The sequence below is a fragment of the Gopherus flavomarginatus genome, chromosome 8 (genome assembly GCF_025201925.1).
Source record: "Gopherus flavomarginatus isolate rGopFla2 chromosome 8, rGopFla2.mat.asm, whole genome shotgun sequence".
Classification (NCBI taxonomy): domain Eukaryota; kingdom Metazoa; phylum Chordata; order Testudines; family Testudinidae; genus Gopherus; species Gopherus flavomarginatus.
This window is the reverse complement of record NC_066624.1, coordinates 75,617,618-75,641,039: the sequence shown is the minus strand read 5'-3', so window position 1 is coordinate 75,641,039 and position 23,422 is coordinate 75,617,618.

Sequence of the window (23,422 nt, the reverse complement as noted above, 5' to 3'; positions counted from 1 at the left end):
ATGACATAAGTGCCTTATATCGGTTATATTACTAGTGAAAATAAAGAGACATTAGAAATAGCTTTAAATCATCAAAAGTGACCTACTGAGAGGTGAAGACTAGGGAGAGGGGAGCAGCCTTGTGTTGTTTCAGAGTTTACACCATTTATTTTCATATTATCTTTCAAGACTGATTTCCATTCTAAATAATTACATGTAATATGTTTCCCCAGCATTTCCCCTTTGCACCAGAAAGCTAAGTGGCCCTCTTTTGAAAAAGGAGGGACTGTCTCTAGAACTCAGGGCTGAGTTGGACCTACTTAGAGGAGCTAGTACTAATCTGACCCATTTCTGGCTTGCCAGGAGCCACCTCTACTTTCTGTAACCTACATGTATCACAGTGCAGTGATTTCAGAACTTACGCTCTGTAACTGATCAGTGAAGTCTCTACTGGTAGGCCATCTCCTCCCTTGTGTTGGGAAACACGGGGAGGTAGGGCAAAGAAATAGCATTGGGAAGGAGTTTCTGGCACTCAGAGTTACTTCGTGCAGATAGAGCAGAAGTATATAGGGAGCATTAGGCTCTCCGCTCACTTGAGGTGGTGAAAGCAGCAGAGTTCTGTGGCACCTTATAGACTAATAGACGTTTTGGAGCATGAGCTTTCATGGGTGAATACCCACTTTGGTTAGATGCATGTAGTGGAAATTTCCAGGGGCAGGTATATATATGCAGGCAAGCTAGAGATAACGAGGTAGTTCAATCAGGGAGGATGAAGCCCTGTTCTAGCAGTTGAGGTGTGAAAACCAAGGGAGGAGAAACTGGTTCTGTAATTGGCAAGCCATTCACAGTCTTTGTTTAATCCTGAGCTGATGGTGTCAAATTTGCAGATGAACTGAAGCTCAGTAGTTTCTCTTTGAAGTCTGGTCCTCAAGTTTTTTTGCTGCAGGATGGGCACCTTAAGGTCTGCTATAGTGTGGACAGGGAGGTTGAAGTGTTCTCCTACAGGTTTTTGTATATTGCCATTCCTAATATCTGACTTGTGTCCGTTTATCCTTTTCCGTAGCGACTGTCCAGTTTGGCCGATGTACATAGCAGAGGGGCATTGCTGGCATATGATGGCATATATTACATTAGTGGACGTGCAGGTGAATGAACCGGTGATGATGTGGCTGATCTGGTTAGGTTCTGTGATGGTGTTGCTGGTGTAGATATGTGGGCAGAGTTGGCACCGAGGTTTGTTGCATGGATTGGTTCCTGAGCTAGAGTTACTATGGTGCAGTGTGCAGTTACTGGTGAGAATATGTTTCAGGTTGGCAGGTTGCCTGTGGGCGAGGACTGGTCTGCCATCCAAGGCCTGTGAAAGTGTGGGATCATTGTCCAGGATGGGTTGTAGGTCCCTGATGATGCGTTGGAGAGGTTTTAGCTGGGGACTGTATGTGATAGCCAGTGGAGTCCTGTTGGTTTCTTTCTTGGGTTTGTCTTGCAGTAGGAGGCTTCTGGGTACACGTCTGGCTCTGTTGATCTGTTTCCTTATTTCCTCATGCGGGTATTGTAGTTTTGAGAATGCTTGGTGGAGATTTTGTAGGTGTTGGTCTCTGTCTGAGGGGTTAGAGCAGATGCGGTTGTACCTCAGTGCTTGGCTGTAGACAATGGATCGTGTGATGTGCCAGGGATGGAAGCTGGAGGCATGAAGGTAGGCATAGCAGTCCGTAGGTTTTCGGTATAGGGTGGTGGTAATGTGACCATCACTTATTTTCACCGTGGTGTCTAGGAAGTGGACCTTCCATGTAGATTGATCCAGGCTGAGGCTGATGGTGGTGTGGAAGCTGTTGGAATTTCACCACGATTTCAACAATGGAGTGGAAGGAAGGGCTCTTTCTTAGGATTAAAGTGAAATACCCAGGATGAGTCTATTTAGCTACAGTATCTCAGTATAAAATTCTGAGCCCTCCAAATCCTAAGCAGTCCTCACCTGCTTGAAGCTGTTATGGGAAACCTGAAATTGTCACTGATTTCATATGGTTCTGCCCTAGTGTATGTGGGTATAACTCCATTGAAGCCATTGGTGTTGCATCCATTTACACTAGTGCTGAATTTAGCCTGTTGTGTCAAACAGGCATGACATATGGAAGTTTTAAAAAAGAAAATCTTTCAGAAAACCCTAGTTAGTGCAGTCATTCTCATGGAACATTTGCCTATAAAATAGTACTTGCTAACTATTCCTGAAGCCATTAACCTTGAGTTGCATATCAGATAATGAGCAATTGGATATAAAAATAAACACTCTGCCCACAGATTGGCAGATATAGTTGTTGGAGGTAACTGGATTTTGGACCAACTATTTGGTTTCTTCCTATTGTTAAGGTACTGAAATATGCTGTCATGTTTAGGGATGGTGAGTCAGCTAATTATGACTGCCTCAGATGCTAAGTGAAATTAATCATACTTTCTATTATAGTAGCTTTGAATTACAAAGCACAGACCCAGTCAGTGTTTTTCTCACTGAAGTGTCTTTCACAAAGTATATGGATACAGGAGGTTTGGTTTTTTTGCCCAGAAACACTTTTTTTTTTAAATGCATGGATGTTTAACTTTCAGATATTGTAAAAGAACAATCAAATACCTGGCTTCCAGAATGTGATACAATTGTCCAAAGGAAAGACTTAAAACAACGTGTGATATTCTAATGTGTATGAAAATCCCTAAATCTTGCATGATAGTAGATAGACTTTGTAGATATATGAACCAATTCATATATTCAGGTCAAACATATGAACCTGAGAGAAAGAGACTTAGGCAAAAAAATTGTGATTGCAGGTACTGTAAGTCTTACCCAAGTTAACGGTTTTGTCACAGGGAGAGCAAGTTGAAGACTAGGTTAGACATAAAACAGATCTAGTCTATTAATCTAATTTAAAGGTTTTCAGAGGAAATGGGAAAACACTGATGGATTTGTTTGGAGGATACCAAATCTAAATCCTTTCCATTCCACCCCTGTTATCTTAGGCTCAGTCTTTAAAAATTATTCAGCTGACTTTCAGTAGTTTTGATCACTGTGTCTTGTCTCCAAAGTAGCTATGTTTCTATAAAATTCCTGAGTCTAATTTGACAAATAGAGAACCAGTGATGTTCCATAAAGGGAATACCCACTGACCTGTTGTTAAAACTGTGTTTTGATAAAACTGTTTTGGTAAAACTGTATGAATTTGTCTCTCTCCAACATCTGACATGGTGTAGACTTCATTACTTTATAAAATTAGACAATCAACTCTGCAAAGTTATAACTCATGTTAAAAAATTCATTTACCCCTTTATTCCTGTACATTCTCTTTAGTTAAGCAAATGTTGATCTCAACAGTGTAATTGCTGAAGATATTGTGGCTAGGCCTGATTTGGCACTTCGTTACTAAACTCTCATTTCAATGGATTTACACCAATATACATCTAAAGTGTTACAGTGGTGAATCAGTGCTACTGCATTTTGTGCAACATGGCAACATTTTGTTGGCCTCCTAATTTGGAAGCACATTTCTCAGTTCAGTTTACTGAGGACAGGGTAACTGGTTCTTAAAAAAATAAGGGTTAAATGGTTAGGAAAGTTCAGACTGGCATACAGATTTTGGGAGATTTAGTCAAACTGAACTCAAACTGCAAGATAGGAGTGAGCCTGAACCAAAAGCCTGGATATAAACAGAAAAGCTAAGGGGAAAAGGTTTAGCATTCAAATCTTGATCCAAAGGTCGTGGCCAGGTTCTTTTGCCATATGGGACAGATCCAGTAATTCAGATCCAGATTTAACACTACTCTGAAATTTTTGAGATTTGCTCATCCATCACTTTTTAATTACCAGTGGCAATATGATCTAGTCACTAGCAGGAGGCACTGTGACTTTAAAGACCCATGTCCTAAGTTGAGCTCTGCCATTTAACACTGTGTAACCTTGAGCAAATCTCTTGGACCCAAATTCTCATAATATAGTCACTCTGTGTTTCACTTATTGGAAGCCCAAATGAGGAGATGTTTCAGAGGTGCTGAGTCTTAGCAAATTCCACTGACTTCAAAAGGAGTTATGGGTATCCAGCAATTCTGAAAATCAAGACTCCAAGGTTTTCAAAGTTGAGTACCCAAAAATCAATATCCATTCTTGCCTAGGTTTCTTCGTCTGTAAAAAAGGAACAACAATAATGCAGGTGGGTTACGATGCTGTTTGTAAAGTGTTTTGAGATTTCCCATTGGAAGATGTTATTGAAGGGAAAACTATTTATTATTACTATTAGAATATTCAGTCTTCTTTCTTCCAACTGCATTTTGTGAGCAGAGATTCTGAATTCCATAGGTGGACAGCTTTTACCTATCACCTGCTCTTCAGTGATGATATGCCAGGACCAGCGGCAGATGAATGATCTCCTCTCTCTGCTTCTTCTGGTCTACAGATAGGTTCTTGGAGATCACGTTTCTTTTGGTCCAGCCTGAAGAAAGCACCTAGTCCACTCTATTTTCATAGGGGATGAGGCGATGACATTTATGCACTAGTGTCATGGCACTGTATCACAATGGCCTGAAAAGTTCCATCTAGGGCTTCATACCATGCCCCAGACTGTAGTGATGAACCAAAGGTGATAGAATCATAAGGTCTAAGTCCATAAGGGATCATTAGATCACCTAGTCTAAATCACAGGCCGCCAATGCTCCCCACAACCAAAATTACACCAAAGTATGACAATCCTCGGGAGACCAAGCTGATGTGATAATAGCCTTGGTCTATGTCTGCCAAACCAAGTCAATGTTTAGTGGGAGGTTAGCATATCTGAATGCAGCTAATTAAGCTGAGCTCAGATTTGCACTCAAACATCTTCCCAGACTGGTCACTTACACACAGCTAGTTTGTTTTTCCTCCAATGCAGCTAGGTTGTTCAGGTATTGAGATCTCATTACACTGTAAATGATATGAGTAACTTTTGCTGGGCTCTGCATTAGGGACTAGTTTTAAAAAACAAAATCAATTTCTGCCTTTGCAGGGGTTGAGGTCAGTACTGATATAGTACAAATGATTGTGCTTTCAAGAGCAATTTAGTTCCATTAAGTCAAATACCGTAATGAACTAGAACAAGCTAGTGAATGATTTTCCAGTTGCATTCTTCTCTTTGGTAACATTTTTCTCTCTCAAACTTCCAATTCTCAGAACAACTCTTACCAGCAAAACTCGAATTCCACTGCAAATGACAACTGCAGTTTCTTGATTTCATTAGCGTCTCCAGCTAGCCAGCCAAACTGGCCACTTTGTAGTTTGTCATCATCCTGGAAACTAATTTAATATTGCCCCTTGCAAGGACCCTTTACTAGAATGCATTGCACACCTGCCATGGCACATAGCTTTTCCATTACAAACACAGTAGAGATCATCTAATCACAAAGGAAATCATGAGAGCATTGTCAGTGTCAGTCACGGGGGGCATTTTATACTAACTCATGCCAAAAGTGCTCTGAGTATCCAATAAAGAACAGTGTTTCTCCATGACATAAAAAATACTCCAGTTTAAAAGAGAAACCAATTATATAAACCCACTGCACATCAGTTGTCACATCATCATCGGGCAAAATTAATTTCGGCAGTTCATCCAGACTCTGCATAGGGCAGGTTCTGGCATTTTAAAATCCCTAGGAAAGTAAAACATTCTTGGTGTTAAAAAGATGACATGTAAGGGGCAGAACTTTGGTTCACGTACCTTGGGAAAGTTGCTGCTACTATTTGAGGGATACATGTTTGTAACATTCGTATATAGCAAACTGAGAAGAGGACCAGATGCTTATGATTCATCCCTACATTTCCACAGAAATCTGTTCTCTCTGACACTATATTGGAAACTTAGTTTTGAAACTTTTTTTGGTGCTAAGTGCTGAAATTGTCCATTCATTATAAAAGCTATAAAATTACATTGTCAATAGAAGATGATACAGGGGAATGAGCAGGCAGTATCCAGAGTAAAAAATAATGATAATTAAACTGTGCACTGGGGCCTGATTATTTAAAAGTGATGAGTGATTTCAGGTGCCTCAGTTTCTGAATAACTAACTTGAGATATCTCAAAAAAGGGTATGATTTTCAGAGGGCGGGAGCTCAGAACTCTTAAAATCTAGTCCCTTTAGGGGATGCCAAGTTTGGCACCCCAAAAATAGAGGCATCCAAAATCACTAGCTTCTTTCACAAGTGTAGGCAAAGAAACATAATTGAATAGTTTTTCTATTATTGAGTATTGTTACAGCATATCAATATGTATAGAGAGAATACATAGCATGGCGGAATGATATAAAGGTATTCCCTGTATGACTTTGGGATCATCCAGCAGCTGCTATTGGCCTGACGGTGTTCTTGAAATCAGTGGGAAGTGCTGGATGCTTGGAATGTATGAAAATCTGCCACTTATTAAAGGGTCTAAATATGGATTTCAGAATCTAATTTTAGTCACCCCCTTATGAAAATCTTTTTTAGATTTGTGGACTGAACTGACTATATCAAGTGAAATGCTGACATTTGGGATTATAATGTTTTTCCAACATTCCATTATAAATATAAGGGTATTTTTTATATATATATTATATATGAATAAATAAAATCAGCATCTTCAGTTTAGTTCAAAAGCATTATAAAAGACAGTGGAGTAAATTATTCTAACCAAAGGGTACATCTTCTTCATCTGCATTCACTGAATTGCAACACATCCTTCTGTAACAAAGTTATTTAGTAAAATATGCTTCTTTCCAAAGAGAGTTACATCTGCTAAAGTGAATCTATCCTCAAATAGGTAAAGGTAATGGCAATCTGGGGTTCAGTAATCAGCAAGATGCCAGTGGAACTGAAATTTGAGCTGGAAGCTTTGCCAGTGTACATTTTCTACAATAATCTGGAAAGCTGCAGGGGAGAAAAACCTGGAGAATATGATCACATTTAAGTGTAGCAGTTTTAGTAAAGCAGAAGTGCAAAAAGCATCTGAGTAATGCATTTTATAATGGAAGTGACAACAGGCTGAATGATAATGGGGCAAACAAAATTATAATTACCCATCCCAGATGTAAAATGAGAAGCTCATTAGACAATGCAATAAAGGTTAACAGATATAGTCAAGATTATAAATATTTTTGCACAGGTTAATATACATATTTAAAGCAGGTGTAGAATGCTTACCTACTGTAATGCAGGCAGGGATCAGCAGCACAGTAATTGAGTACTACTTTGTGATGGTTTCCAATGAGCATTTAAAAGAGTGTTGATTGACCTTTCAGATATTGTCTGACATTGCATCACTGTGCAGCACAATTTAACCCCATGCACGAGGGTATTCAGAACTACCAATGCTCAAGGGGGAGGAAAAAGCATTGACATTTAGAATGAGAAAATCCTGATTGAAGGCACTGCAGAGTGATGGAAATTTAATTTGGATAAAAGTGTATTTGAAGGTTTTGAAAAATGTTTTATGCCTCCAAATATGGACTAGGCAGAAGGCTATGGCTAAAATTTGCAAACGTGCCTATGTCCTATTGAAAATCAATGGGATTGAGGAGCCTGAGCCGCTTAAGCACTTTTGAAAATTTTACCCTACATCTCTGTTGATTAAATGGCTAACTAATTCAGAACAGCTTCAAGAGACTCATTATTTCAGGTTGATTTTAATAGTTTAATAGATTTAAAAGTTTGGAGGCTTATAAGAATCTCCTTACTTGAATAACTGTGATCACAGCCAGAAACCAGAAATGAACAAAAAGTTTAAATTCAGATGTTTAATAACTGGAGTAAATTCCCTTCACACAAGATAAGTACTTCTTGCTAGTATAGACAGAAGGAGGCTTTTAGCTTTTTATTATGGTATATTGTACTTCTCTTGACATATATGGAATCACAGTCCTTAAACAGGAGACATTTATTAAAGGAAATATCAACAAGTACAGACAGAGAGAGGCTTCCACACAGCTTGAGTTTCAGCTTTGTCTGCTTTGTTTATGAATGACGGCCCTTTATTTGGCATTCTATGCAGCACACAGAGTCATCTATTGACTGACTAATATACAGCAAGTAAACATAATTGCAGTATTCTGTGGCCTAAACTGGGCCAAAGCTGCAGTATCCAGGACATGAAATTGGTGAGCCCAACAGAGAGGAGCAGACGTGAGTCCTGCTGCATGAGACTAAGGAAGGTTTTTTTGGGGATAATAGGCCACAAAACTGCTCCTGAAGAAGAAGTAGTTGATCACTTCAGAGAGCTTCATGAACCTCTAGAAAGGGCTGCCTGCCCAATACTTATCCTAACCCCAAGAGGAGGCCAGACAGAGATGGAGTGGGCCTGGTGGGAGTTTCATAAAGGTTGAGATCATCCATATAAGCAACAGTTTGGAATGCACCTCTAAAATGATGCAAACCTCTGAACTTGTTGAGGTTTGCCCATCCCCATAGCTAATCCCACTCAACAGCTGTGATGCAAGAACAAGCACTACAGTGATTCATGTGAGCGAGGGATACACTGTCGGAAATAAAGTTCAGAGGGTTATTTTTTTCCCCTTTTGATGAAAGCATGGATAGGTTATGTAAAATAATTCAGCTGGTGCTACACTCATGGGAACATATCACTGATGCATCACTACCATTTTACAACAGGCTTTACAAATGCTATGAGGAAATGGGTATTTTGTTCTTCTGCTTATGGATTTATCTTTCCACAGATGTTTTAACCAGATATGAAGTAGGGCTCATATATCCCCACTTTCCCTTTGTCCAGGAAATCCTATTGTAAACTGGACTTAGTTAGCTAGCCATGCAGAAGTTGAGCACTTTTTAACTATTAATGACATGTTGCAAAGATTTATTTAAAATAATGGCTGCACATTAAACCCTAAAGGAAGGGCATGCTACATACGGGCTTAAATATAGTGAATGCTGCTACACTAGGCTAAAATATTTCAGTGCCTTTGTTATACCATATACAGTTTAATTAACCTTTCCCTTTTCAGTAGAATCTTTCATTCAGATTTAGCAACATTTAACTAGCATTTACCAAAAATCCCTCTCATTAGAGACATCATCCTGAGATTTATTTTTTCACAACACAGAGAATAAAAGGTAAATGTTAACAGTGTGCAAATTAATCTAGACCGAAATTAACATGGAAAGAACCCTGTTGTAATCCCATGCTTTCTGGAAAACTACAAAACCCTATTTTTAATACAGTAAAACTTTTCTCTTTTCCCAAAATTTAGTTGACCTTTCAGCTGAGAACAACTTTTGCAATGACTGTCAAACCAAAAGGAGGAGGGAGATCGTGTCTGAAAATAGAGGCTTAGGTGGTGATTTATGCTGCACTGAAATAGTGTTTGCTACAGAGGCAAGGTGGCTTGTGCCTAGAGATGCTGGGGGATGAATCAGCCCCCAGCACAAATTTAGGAATCCCTCAGTTGTGCTCCTTATGGGCCATTACAGCATCCCAGAATTGCCAGGGTGGAAGAACACCCTAGACATTCTCCCACATGTTCCTGTTATGCCCCATCCCCTTCATCCAGACCTTCTTCTGCTGGGGTCAGGGCCCTCTGTGACCACAGAAGAGGAACAGGACTTTGCTCAGCATTGGTTTGATATTTTCTCTTTATAAGCATTAGTAATTTGATAAATGAGTCATTTAAAAGGACCTTAAATTAACTGAGTCAGCTCTGGCCAAAGCTGCATTTTGGTTTTACAGCAGATGTCTCTCTGCAATATTGATTGGGTCAGCTTACTAAGTTACACACGTTAAGATGCTAAAAATGATGCATCATAATGTGGCTGGTTACTGGAGCTATGGAGAAAGTTTTGCCCATAAAGCAAAACTGTCATATATTTTGTTTTCTGCCCAGCTTGTGAAAAGATGAAGTGAAAAAAAAATCAGTTTTTGTTGCCACATTTTTACCTCATGGACTGACTGTCAAAGGATCAATTCCACTAGCTACAACAGGTTTTCATGAGCTGAGTCTTGCCCATGTTATCAGCAGTGCTTATACTTACAATAGAAGAGTTAGAAAGGGAGGGAGAAATTATTTTAAAATTAATACACAACAAATATGGGAAAGGACCAACCCTTTCTCCTTTCCAGAAAACCCACACCCCACATGGAAATCTAGGAGGAGTGTGACATGAGAAGAAGAAGAAGAAGAAAAAGAAAAAGTTCTAATTAGGCTCTTAAAATACAAATAACCTTTACAATAAGAGAACAAAAGACAGCTCAGTTAGAAGCTGTTTACAAGACCAGAAGGTTGGAAGGCAATAACAGGATTGAAACCATCTTTATGATATATCAGCATATGGACAATGTGTCCATCCTTTTGATGGTGTCATCATTAGGCACTCATCAAGGATATGCAACATAGTCTGACGTTGACCACAGCTGCATTGCGGGTCATTAGAAAATGACCCATTGAAGAGATTGGCTGCACAGTTCCTGTTCGAAACTGGTTCAGAGATGACTGGAGATGCATTGGCAGATCAAAACCTGGTGGACAGATGGTTGAGTAAGTGAAGAGAGAGAGTGATTAATTATTGTCATCACTAACCACTCATTGCAACAAGCAGATACTACCATCATGTCCTGTGGTGGCATAAATGACCATAAAGGGTGTCTAGAAGACAAGTGAGCTGACAGGTGGTTGAAGATGTCTGTGTGCAAAGGCAGGTCGCTATTGTCATGAATCTTAGCCAGCAGCATGACAGAGGCCTTCTCATCATGAATATGGGGCAGTGCTATGTTACTAAGTATTGGTAGCCATGTCAACAGAGTTGCCTGTGAAGTCCCAATTACAATATGCATAGCTTTCTTAAGCTCTACATAGACCAGCCTCACATGAGGCAAGTGTCACCATATAGGAGCACAGTAGTCTGCTGTTGAATAACAGAGGGCAAGGGCTGATGTTCCAAGCATCCAGGCACTCCCACCTCAGGTCGAATAGGCCAATTTTCTGAACAAGTTGTTTGAAGTGCTGACTTTGGCTGCTGTCTTCCTCCAGCAGTTGCGCTATGTTAATGACCTATCCAATGTTAACACTGACATAAACTGGACTTGGATCACGCTGCCAGCATTGGACGTTGAGGAAAATGTTGAGGAAAACTCTTGGCTTGTGCTTGCATTATGCAGATTAAATCCCCTAGAAACCATCTTAAAAAAGATCGCTACAGGCACCATCAACTACAATAGTCTGCCATGAGCTTCATATAATCATTCAAGACCATGTCAATTTCTCAGAAGGACTGAGCTTGGTAGCTGCAGCAGATGTTGTTGGCATAGATAAACTTGCCTGAGAGCATAGCTTGCAGGTCATTAATGTACTCATTGAATAATATTGGTGAAAGAACTGAGCTTTGAGGAAGACCATTGATCTGCCACTGCCAAGACCTACAGCAGATGCCCATGTGTAGTCTAAACCACTTGTTTTGGAGAAAGAGCTTTACTACTTCGACCACAGAGTTTACGCAAAAGGAGTCTGTGATAAATAAGACGTTTGAAAGGTGAAGTGAACATTTATCTTGTGTGACAACCTCAGAGCAGTTAACTGAATTGCACCTCAGTCTTGATTCTGCATGTCCTTGGGTGCTGCACAGCAAGATTCTAACATAAGTGTGAATGGAAGCTATCTGAGGCTGCAAGCTTGGGTAAGGATAAGGTGCAGTCTTCCATACTAATCAGTAGTAGGTCTTATGCTCCAATGTGCCTGCTTCTGTACTTGTGAGCCTGCAGGGTGGTGAGGAAAAACAGTGGATATGGGTGGAGAACTGGAAACCATCTGTAATGAGGTACTTATTTTTGCCTTTCTAGGCCCCAGTCCTGCAGGCAGCTCTGCATAAGTAACCACTTCCATTTTGTGGATCACCGTTGACTTTGATCATTGTATAGTTCACCCATTCTAGCAGCTTGCAAGATTGAGGCCTTAGTTCTACTCATTGGCTGGAAAAATTGAGTGACAGCACTATCATTAATGCAGGATCAGGTTTCTCACAACTCTTTTTACCTTGCACCATCAGGCTTTATCTTCAGAAGGAAATAAGTTGTGTCCTTATATTTGAGTCAAGGGAAAATCCAAGGTAGTTTGTAGGTTTCACACAAGTTAGCAGGACAAATTAGAGATTATGGGGAAACCTACAGTTTATCTTGACCTGCCAACTCATGTGAAAACTCAAACTCCCTTGTCTAATTTTCCTTCCAGTTAGTTGACTCAAGTTAAGATTACACCTTTTTTTTTCTAGTGAAGGCATAGCCAACATGTTAGCTGTCATTTTATTTGGTTTCTTACTTTGATTGTGAAAGTGCCCAGTGTTTTTTTCTCAGTTTTAATGCAATTTATTGTTATTATGGGTCAAGACAATCTTCTAGGTTTGGATCAGCCATGTTCAGAATCTCCAAGTATAGCAGGTCTGTAAGTGTGCAGCGCCTCCTGCTGGTCATCCACGGGAATTAGCTCTTCCAGCATCCTGGAGCGCCCCCTGCAGGCTGGTGATCTGCTTTACCACTGGCTCCTGTGTCCCTCCCAGGACCCTGGTGCCCCTTTCTCTAGGTTGCTGGCCTCCTGAAAGTACCCCCACACTCTCAAGTTCTGGGTCTCCCTACCCAGGGGAACCCCCACCCACTAGCCCCACCTCACCTCAGTGTAAGGCTACTGCCAGTCATCATCTAGCCCCACTCCCTGGGGCAGACTGCAGTATATACCACTCATCACAGGCAAGGTTGAGTTGGACCTGCTGCCTCTCTTTGTAGCTGGTCTGCCCCTCTGCTGCCCCTCTGTGTCACTGATTTTATCAGAGAATGTCACTTTGGGCATGACTTTGCCCTTCCCCCTCCTTCTTTGAATTGATTGTTAAAAGATCAAGACACAGAACCATCACAGAGTAAACCAGATCTACAGAATTTTCAGTAGGTGTACCATCTGCACTGAACTAATGCCACCCTAAGCAATCTGCCACCCAGCTGTGGTTTTCCAGGCTGGAGCTCCCCAGCTCCTCTAGCCTTCCCCCAGCACTGCTCCACTCCTAGAACCCCGCTCAGCTCCCTAGCAGCCAGGCCCTTCTCTCTCTACAAGCAGAGAGAGACTATGTGTCCACCCCTGGCTTCCCTGCCTTTATAGAGCCAGTTGAGTCTGTTTGGAGCATGGCCTCAGCTGCAGCCACTTCCCCCAATCAGCTCAGGCTAAGGCTTCCAGCTGTAGCCCTCTCCAAGGGCTAGCTTTTAACCCCTTTCAGGCCAGGAGCGGGAGACCACCACACTACAAGGTCCAATTTATTTATAGGAAAAAACTGTAATTTAATACTTAAACATCCCTAGCCACAGCTGACTGTTTGAGTAGTGTGGATTTTCTTCTGAATTAATGCTGAAAAGACAGCAAAGATTTTATGAGCTGTAGATTCTGTTCCATCTCTTGCCTCATTGATGGAGTGGAATTTTCCATTGGGTGGAGGTACTATTGACTGAAAGTTAATAAGAACCTAAATCCCTTAGGAACTTTTGAAAATCCCAATCACTGAGACTGTGTAAACCCGCTGAAAGCAAGGGGGCCAGGTAGGTATCACGGGGAGTCTAATTTGGGGATAGGTATCAATGAGAGCATAATCTGGCCAGTAGGACTTTTATTTCTGTTGATGTTGAGGCAGGCAGGGGAAAAAGAACAGTTGTACTCTCAAGATTCCAGACTGAGTTTTCTGGGCTGGCATTTAGGAAAAAATATATTTTTACTTGTCAACTTAGTATATTTGTCTGGAGTCACTGAGAGACAATAATCATGAAGTCTCAAAGAATATTTGTAAAGTCACTTTTTGGAGTAAAACTGCATTTTAAGTAGGCTTTGTCCTACTGTTTTCTGGTTACCAACTTAATGCTCCCTTCTTATGACATCCCTTTGATAAAAGGAACATTATAAGGATTTCCCCCTCCCATGACAGGAAACTGATTACGGGACAGTTAATAATCCATCCTTTCACTTCTCAAAATAATTCCAATTTCTTCAATTCTCCTTTCAGGAAAAACACCACCACCACCAACTAAATTACAAACAAATAATAATTTAAAAAATGCAGGGTAAAGTCATACCCAAAGTGACATTCTCTGATAAAATCAGTGACACAGATGAACAACATAAAGAGCCTATTAACCCTTCCCCCTCCTTCTTTGAATTGATTGTTAAAAGATCAAGACACAGAACCATCACAGAGTAAACCAGATCTACAGAATTTTCAGTAGGTGTACCATCTGCACTGAACTAATGCCACCCTAAGCAATCTGCCACCCAGCTGTGCAGAAGGGCTGACAAGCTTTTCGTGACTCAGAATGAGAGACCTGAGATGGGAATGTGGGTTATTGGCTCCCTGACTCTGTTAAAGAGGATTATTATTATTATTATTATTCCAACTAGTGCCAGTGGACATGGCCAGCTCCCCAGCTCTCTGTTCATATTGTCTACATTCTGCCAAGTAGCTGGAAAATGCCAACTAAAGCATGCATGTATGCTGTTGAAACATCTATCTCTGTTGAATTGCTGAAGGGGACTCCAATCAGTGAAAACTTGTCACTTAGAAAACCTATCACAAAATGATGGCCAAATATGTAGCACATGCTGTACCAGAATGATAGCACTGGCTAATGTACAAACATACCCCTGTCTGCACACTGCTTATATTTGTTCATCACAGTGAAACCCTGCTAACTGGAATATTCAAAGGAGATCCATACTTGTCTTGGTAAATAATGCCTCTTACCACCTGATGCTGCTACTGATTTACCTCAGAATGTTGCATTGTGAGTTAACACTGTACTGCAAGCTACATTCTATCCTATGCACTTTCAGAAACATCAACATTGACTCTTCAGAGGTCTGCTTAGGCAGCTTGTACCAGTGTACTTGGTGCACCAGCCGTGAAGAAGGCATAGCATAGTGCAGATATGTCCAGCCAGCACTATGGGACAATCAAAGCAGGACTATGACAGCCCCTTTTCTCCCATCCTTCCCAGTCCCAGGCAAGCATCTAGTACTCACATGTAGATTACAAAGGTATTCTCTGCATCAGGATTCTGGCTAGCCTCTGTGAAACAGTGCGAGAAGGATGGAACCCCTTGGTACTTGTCTCCTCTTGTGCCCTGAGCAAAGTCTTACCATACTATGGTAGCGGTAGATGAGTGTTACATTGGACTGAGCTGTAATGTGAGTGCAGTAAGACCAATTGGAATAGTTCTTGTTAATAGGCTGCAAATAGGACAACAGCCCTATACTCTGTGAAGGCACACATTTATTCTGAATCATTAGAATACTCTTTCCAAAGCTAGCATAGTTGGTGATGGGTGGATGGGCTTTTGAGGGTCATGAGTTATCAATTACAGAGTAGTTTATATGAGTATTGTGCATTTACCTGAAAAATTGGTTACCACACTAGGAAGAAATAAACGTGTCCTCACCAATTACCAGTCTGGAGTTTTAAGAGCTACTTGGGAAAAGTCTCTTGCCAAAATTAGGACCTTACCCATATGCTTAACTTTACACATCTGAGCAATCCTGTTGAAGTCACAAAGTTTAATATATGTGTAAATGATTACAAGCTCAGGACTTAACAGTGCTTCAAAACATTGTTCAACCAGGAATGCTGACTTATGAGGAGACAGTGCATTCATTTGCAGCAAGACATAAACTTGGTTGTAACTACAATGACAATTATGTGGTTACCAGCTTCAATTTCATTGTGCTCTATACTAAACATGCTCAATGACATTTGGCATAGTTAGTTAGTTCATGTCAATTCATTGTGCTTCATGCTATGATGATGGAAGCATTATATGCAGATGGGAACACTTTCTACAGACTCAGCAGGTCATAATTTGTGAGTTGACCTGGACTTTTTCAGCTGATAGATCACTTAGTTACCTGATAAAATACTCATTTTAGGCAGTACAAATAGAGAAATTTTAGTCCAGGGTTTATTTCTATAAATTATTCAGAGAAGAAAGGAGCATGCATGCACCAGCATGATCTTCCTGGTGATTGCCTAGATTATATGGTTTTGATTTAAAAAAATACTTAGGTCATAACCGGGAAAGCAATTCCAAAGGTATTAGTATAAAAGATAATAGTTTTACCCTAGGAGAAATGTAGTTAGGAGATGAACACATCAGGTAAACACAGCAGGTGTCAAATCTATTATAGACAAAAAAGTAGATGAAGGAATTGAAATAAGGAATTCATTATATTTAGATTACATGGGTAGAAATTTCCTTTCTCGTATGATCTCATGAAATAGGCCAATCTAATAATCTTTCTAGATAATCACAAAAGCACATTGCATTCTGATTTTACCTTCTCTTACTTGTACAGTTTTCCAGTCCAATGGTTCTTAAAAATGTTCACAATTATCTGCTTGGTTATCTGAACTAATACATTGGATATAGTCAATCAATTTCTAATTCTGTTTTTGGGGGAAATTACAATGCCTTTATGCCTTAGCTGTTCACATATGGTATGTGTCCTGGCATAAAGAAAGTGCAAATAAGAAAAGGCAAGTGTGTTCCTGAGAAATGGGCTATTGGTCAGTGTGCAGTTGTGAGCACAAGGGACTGATCCTGCAGCCATTACATAGGCAACTTCCCATAACGTCAGGCCTCCAAATTTCCCTTGTTTCTCATTGTAATCTGATAACAGATTCACCATTGGCATTTGTAACTGAAGTAGTCGCCTGTATGATACACTAATGAAAATATTGTGATTAATTTGTACAAGCAGCTATATATGAAACTGCACATTATAATGCATGTGAAATGTGTTATTTGAAAATGCAGCCCCATGAATATAACTTTCTTTATTCTGACTGTGGTTATTTGAAATGATGCCCAGTTCTTTAAAACAAACTAAGTTAAGGAGAAAGTATCTTTTTTATCTTTGTAAGGGCACAACATGCCTTATAGTGGGGATGCGCCTGTACTTTCCCACATGGGCTACCCACATTGGGGCAGCACTGTGTTGGGAACTGCCCCTACAGGAGTTCTGCTCCCAGTCCAACACAGGTGAGCAAGGGGTGGGCAGACAGATTCAGGAGGTGGATGGAGCTAGATTGTTCAGAACTTGGAAAATGCCAGTCTGTATTGCAGTGTTAAGGGTGGTTGTTATTAATATATGCAGTCTGGTAGTACACAAATGCACAAAGACTACCCAAGCATTGACCTTTGTCCTCCTCATCTCCTTTGGGAAGGCAAGCCCACAGATCCCTCTGCACTGGCCTGTGGAGCTAGGCTCACACAAGGGAGAGAGTGTGCTATAGTCTTCTGCAAAGAGCTGCTTAGCTCATGCAACTCCACCACCCTTCAAAGGTTTATGACTGTCTGAGATTTGTAGAGGGATTTCAACGGATTTTTAAGGAATCTAGGCACCTAAAGATGCAGAAAAGTGCCAAGTATGATTTTCACAAGAGTTTGTTGAATTCTAATATTTTGGCTGAGGTTTGTGAGGTTGACTTGCTTTCAATCACTTGTTAGTTGCTTTTTGCAACTGTCGCTTAAATATTTCCTTTACTCATTCTGTGGCATTTCTCAGCACTCTTGCCTTGCTTTAGAGTGCTCCAAAGGTAACAGTCCCATAATTTGTATTGTCATCTACAGCTGTTACCTCCATAAGGTATTTCCATAACAAAAGATTATTCCAAAGACTAAAAGAATATGACATTTTAATCTCAGCTCTCACACTTCACAGACAATGGTTTGACCTGTTCACCAGAAGTAATTTTAGTGAGTATTTATGCCAACTGGCAGGCACAAAAATTGTACAGACCTATTGAAAGAACAGCTCCTCCAAGTCCAGGTGATTGGCTCTTTCCCCCAGAAGAGCAAAGAGAAGTTCAGGGAGTCAAGAAGGACCATCCTTGAAACTATGGCAATCTATTCAGTGCAGTGATACTTTGCATATTTATATATTCAAATGTGAATTGGTGATGTGGCTACTTGACTCATATTACACATGAAAAAGTAATATGCCAAAAGTATATTCTAATTCTTCAATTAATATATTATTTGCCCTTATACATTAACTTTTAGCTGAGGATTTCTAACCACTTTATAAACTATTATGTGATACCACAGTCCCTAACCCATCTGCGAACAATGCAGCCAGCACTGAAATTGAGCTATTTCTGGATTAGCAGAATTCAGCAACAAAGTCTACAATATTGCAGCAGCAGGTACACACAGAGCATTACAAATAGTCCTGCTCTCATCAGTAGTCTTGTTGAAGTCAATGGGACTACTCATCTGAGTAAGGACTACTCATATGATCAGAAGGCTGAGACCCAGAAACAGCAGATGCAGCTGGGGACAGAGGGGAAACTTTGTTAGGCAAAATATTTTTATGTGCCTCTGAATTTGGACCCAACAGCAATTTATGAAAAATGCTATGGAATCCTTGAAGATCACAAGGAGTGAAGACCTTATTTTTACATTTCTTTGGAAAGGTAGCATCTCCAGCAGTGCAGTGTCCCCTAACTACATGGTACCACACTGGTGTGGTGCTGGCTCAGTGCCACCTATTGAATTACCAATACTATTCTCCATTAGATTGAGGGGCACTTCGGAGGACTCATATCCAAGTCCTAATCCATCCTAGAGTGTATGAACTGACAAGATCACAGCAGAAAGTAACAAATAAGTCTGAAGATATCTACCGTATCTTCCTGCAGGAACCCATCTTTGTTGTATTTAGTTTAATCTCAAGTGAGCTACAGTACCATACCACATTAGTTCACAAAAGTCACACATCTGATGCTAGGCATACCTGCAGAAATGTATCTCACATGTCCTTTTAAAGATTGAGTAGAGCTGGATAGATACTGAAGTGCTCAAATCTCATGGGGTCTCTGGTGGAACCAATATATAAAATATGTAACATGACCTGCTTGGTACCTGAAAAAGTGTACCTCTGATGTTCTGACATTACGTATTTGGACATTTTCACAATATTTTGCTGAGATTCAGCATCTCTCTAGGCAACAGTATTGAAAATCGCATTATGCCAAACTCCAGTAATTCATGTAAACTAGTGTTTCGTATTTTGAATGATAAAATACAGTATTTTCAAAAAGTCAGGTGTTAGCAAGGTAATATAACTTATTTCCAAGCTTCCAGGTGCTGGATTTAGTCCAAATATATGAAAGATGCAAAGCACATTCTTAGCCAAAACACTTCCTAAATTTGTCTTTTCACCAAATGAGGCCACCTAGAAGATTAAAAGCTTTCTCCTTTTCTCCCTTAAAAAACATAATTACATTCTAATTTAAAACTCTAATTGAGTGCACTTGTATTGCTAAGATATTCATTTTCCCTTTAGGGACAGTATTCCTATTAGTCACACAAGCTGTCTAATCATGTCATGGTAAGTCTTTTTTTCAAACCTTATACCTCTGCTACAAATGAGAAAGCAAATGCCTGTCATTTTTAAAAAGACTATCTCAGTTCTGTCCTTATAATGATCAAATGCTTGAATTAAAAACAATAAGCCAGCTCTTTAGCTGGTGTTCATAGCTTCAATGGACTGATGACAATTTACACCAGCTGCAGATCTGGACCAATATGCTTAGAATACAGAAATTCTGATAGGACTTAAAAGATGGTTATTTTATTCTGTTCAACCTAGATTCTCTCAAAAAATGTTTCCTGAATATAAAAAACACAGTAATCAATTGTATTATTTAATTATTAGTGTTTATTCATTAATCAACATTTTAAAATGGTTAGCCAAGGTGCATGCTACCCCGGCAGTATGATGTACAATGTAATAGTGTGTTATTACTGGAGAAGAGATTGTATATCATCTCAATCTTGAAACAGCATAACATGGAGAAACATTGTCACTGAACTGTCCTTTGGAGGGATTGTTGAGTTCATTTGAGCTCTGATCCCTCAATCAGACCTAGTATTGCAGACTTTTGTGCCAACGCAGTCCATTGCTGTTATGTAGAATGTAGCTCACTAGTTCTTCCCTCCAATTACTATTGTTTTCAGTGAAATTCCACATAGGTGAAGGGGTCTGTACTAACCAGGCTGAGGCTTTACTAAGTTCTTTACTAAGGTGACACAATTCATCTGCAACCGCAAGGACATATTAATAATAGAATATTAGTAGACTGCATTGTTTCCTTTGTGCCAAATACCTTTAAAATCTATGCATTCATAATTCCACGATAGTGAAAAGTTTAGATATGTCTTTCTGATTTCTATGGTCAAGAGATGAGTTCTGGCCTCTATATTCATTCCCTGTTCTTTTGAAAGAGAAAAGACATCTTAACATTTAGGAATTACTTTTATTATTTTCAGTACTATGCCTGGAGGTCTTAATTCATAAACATCATCTTTGTTCTAAGTTTAAAGCTTTTAAGGAGAAACAAACCTAGTTACATACAGTATGTAAAAAATTTTGCTCTTAACCACTAATCAGTGGCTTGTGATGCATTTAGATGGATGGAATTTAAGGCTGTAAAGTGTCATGTTTCTCATCCCTAACTGCATTGACTGCAGGAATTCCAGGATTTTTGAGTGAAACTAATCATTTAGTTAAATAAAAAAAGAAAATTATCTGTCAGGGGTCTTCAAAGCTTTGGAGATCACACATTTTTATTGTGCTTTTCTATTTAAAGACTATGGATGAGTGGGGTAAAAATCAAGAACACAAATAGTTTTTAGAATAAAAGCTCCAGCTAAGAGATTTTTTTTTTAATTCAACACTGATCTATATTCATCTGTAAGAAATCTGAGGGTTTTTGTTGGTGGGGCTTTGATTTTTGTTATTGTTAAAAAAAAGGCAAAAAAAACTTTTTCAAAAAGCAGATGCTCATGGGGCCAGAGCCTCAGCTGGCATAAGATGACATAAACTAGTGTAAATGGAGCTATGCATATTTACACCAGCTGAGAATCCAGCCTAGAATATATCTGATAGTTTTCTATCATGCTGCAAGGATGCCAGCCATAGCTTTCTCTGGTCAGATTTAGGGGTATTTGGTCTTATCTTAAATAAGCACATCTGGCAATGAATCTAAACAATATGGTTTGTTTCAGAATCTGAACGCTCCTCACTAGCATATATGGACCCTGAGGATGTTTAATGCTATTAAGGAAAAATTTCAAGGCTGTAAGAGAGGCTGAAAATGAATAGTATTTTAGATTGTTAGCCCAGGGCTGCAGCATTTAATTGAATTCATAGAATTTCAGCTAAGTAGGCAACTATCTTTCTGACCTGGGGGAGGCCTGGATATATCAATAACATCAGTGTTATTAACAAAGAAGCTAACCTGGCACTAAAGAGACATTAGCAAGTTTTATCTTTGTAGGAGAAAAGAATACTCTTGAGTGATGTGACTCCTGATCAGTCATTTAAAGCTTACTGTTGTGACCTCATACTCATAGTTCTGCTTGTTTAGCTTTAATTGCTATAATGTATAATGGCCATGTGCTGCATACCATTGCCTATGTTGTACAATAACCATTTAAAGATGAGCATGCTTAATTAACATTAGAAAATTGTGTCTTTATAGAATCTTTGGACTGATTCAATTCACAAAGAATCATTTGCAGTTTAGTTATTGTAACACTGTTCAGATGAAAAATGCTGGCCATTTAGAATCATTTGCTAAAGAGCACTGTGTGTTGCTCTATACTAAGCAACAGGCATTTGGCAGATGAGTGGCGGGGTTTAAACTTTTGCATGGTCATAAATTGGATATTATTGTTGTCTCCAATAACTTCCAGATCACTATCAGAAAAAGCTATCAGGGGCATAGTTTAATTTTTACCTGTGAATATGCTCACTTTCGTATGCCTATGGAAGTCAAGATATGTAAAGTTCAATTAAGTCTGATAGAGAATGAATTACCTTCTGAGCTCACCTCATAGTAAGTACTGGGTTGGGAATGTAAAGAACAAACTGACAGGTGTTAATTTTCCAGAATGCTAGTGACTTCCACTAACTAAATTTGTTAGTCTCTAAGGTGCCACAAGTACTCTTGTTATTTTTAGTGACTTCCAGTAGACTTCCATGAGAAACACTTCATATGCGTAAATACTGTAGCTCACTCCACCTTTTCATGTTCTCTGTATGTATAAATATCTTCTTATTGTATATTCAATTCTATGCATCAGATGAAGTGAGCTGTAGCCCACTAAAGCTTATGCTCAAATAAATTTGTTAGTCTTCAAGGTGCCACAAGTACTCTTGTTCTTTTTATAATTGACTAATGATGATGATGCCTCTACTCCCCATTGGGTTCAAACTCTGTTTCTGGTTGCCTTAAGAATTACTGTCCTCACCAAGGATTTGAGAGACTGCATCAAAGAAACAATTGAGGCCCAAGTTACAGAGATGTTCCCAAAAAGCTATCCTCACTCCTGTGAGTCCAGTCTTAGAAGAAGCCTGCGGGCTTTTTAAAATCTCCTGCAGAAGACTCTATTAGGAAAGGTCACTATTTTTTTGACAAGAGATATGCCTGCAAATGAGATATTTAGACATGACTGTGAGATGTAGGTTTCGTTTTAGAAATACACTGTTGGTTTGAACTATGGAATATAATTGGTGCGTACAATAACTGCACAGTGGGTATCTCTCAAGACGACAGGCTTAATTTTTACCTGTGAACTTGATCCATTTGAAATTTTAAAGAAGCCCACAAAGGTAGCTGCTATTGGTATAGTTGATGGAGAATCTATCACTGATTGGGCAGTGGAGACATAAATAGACAAGAGCTCACTTTTCCCTAATTTGTCTCACTTTCACATATTCTTTTTGGTCCAAAAATTTTGTTCACTTTTACAATAATTTTTAAAAGCAGAATAAATTGCATTATTTGTTGTTGAGAGTTTTGAGGGGAATTTTTTTAGGGAGGAACAAACTCCATTTTTCTTATCCTTGTTGTGTACTTTGTGTTTAACAATGAACTGTTTCTATAAGTTGTCAATATAAGTAGTGGAAGGGCATTTTCTCATTACATTAGTATCACTATGTGGGAGTTATGTCATATAACTCTGCTTATTCTTTCTGCATAACAGAATCAATGATATGATGGTGCAGGATATAATGTATAATTTACTTTAAAATAAATAGGCTATTTAGCCATACTGAGCAAAACTCATCCCAATGACGTAAAATGGACTTAAACAAATATTGTTTGGCTCAATTTCTTCTTTTTATTCATGTGAGTTAAATGGCCATGCATTTTATTCATGTGAATTAAATGGCCATGCATTTTTATATTGACCATATTTGAAACCTGATGGAACCTCAGTTCTGTGATATTCAAAGTCAGCAGATAGTACACAGGAGATGTGAGTCTGGAGACAGTATGACCTCATGTGAATCATTCAACTTTCCTGCACTTCAGTTGCCCTAGTAAGAAAATGGCAATAATTTTGTCTACCTACTTTTGCAAAGTAGT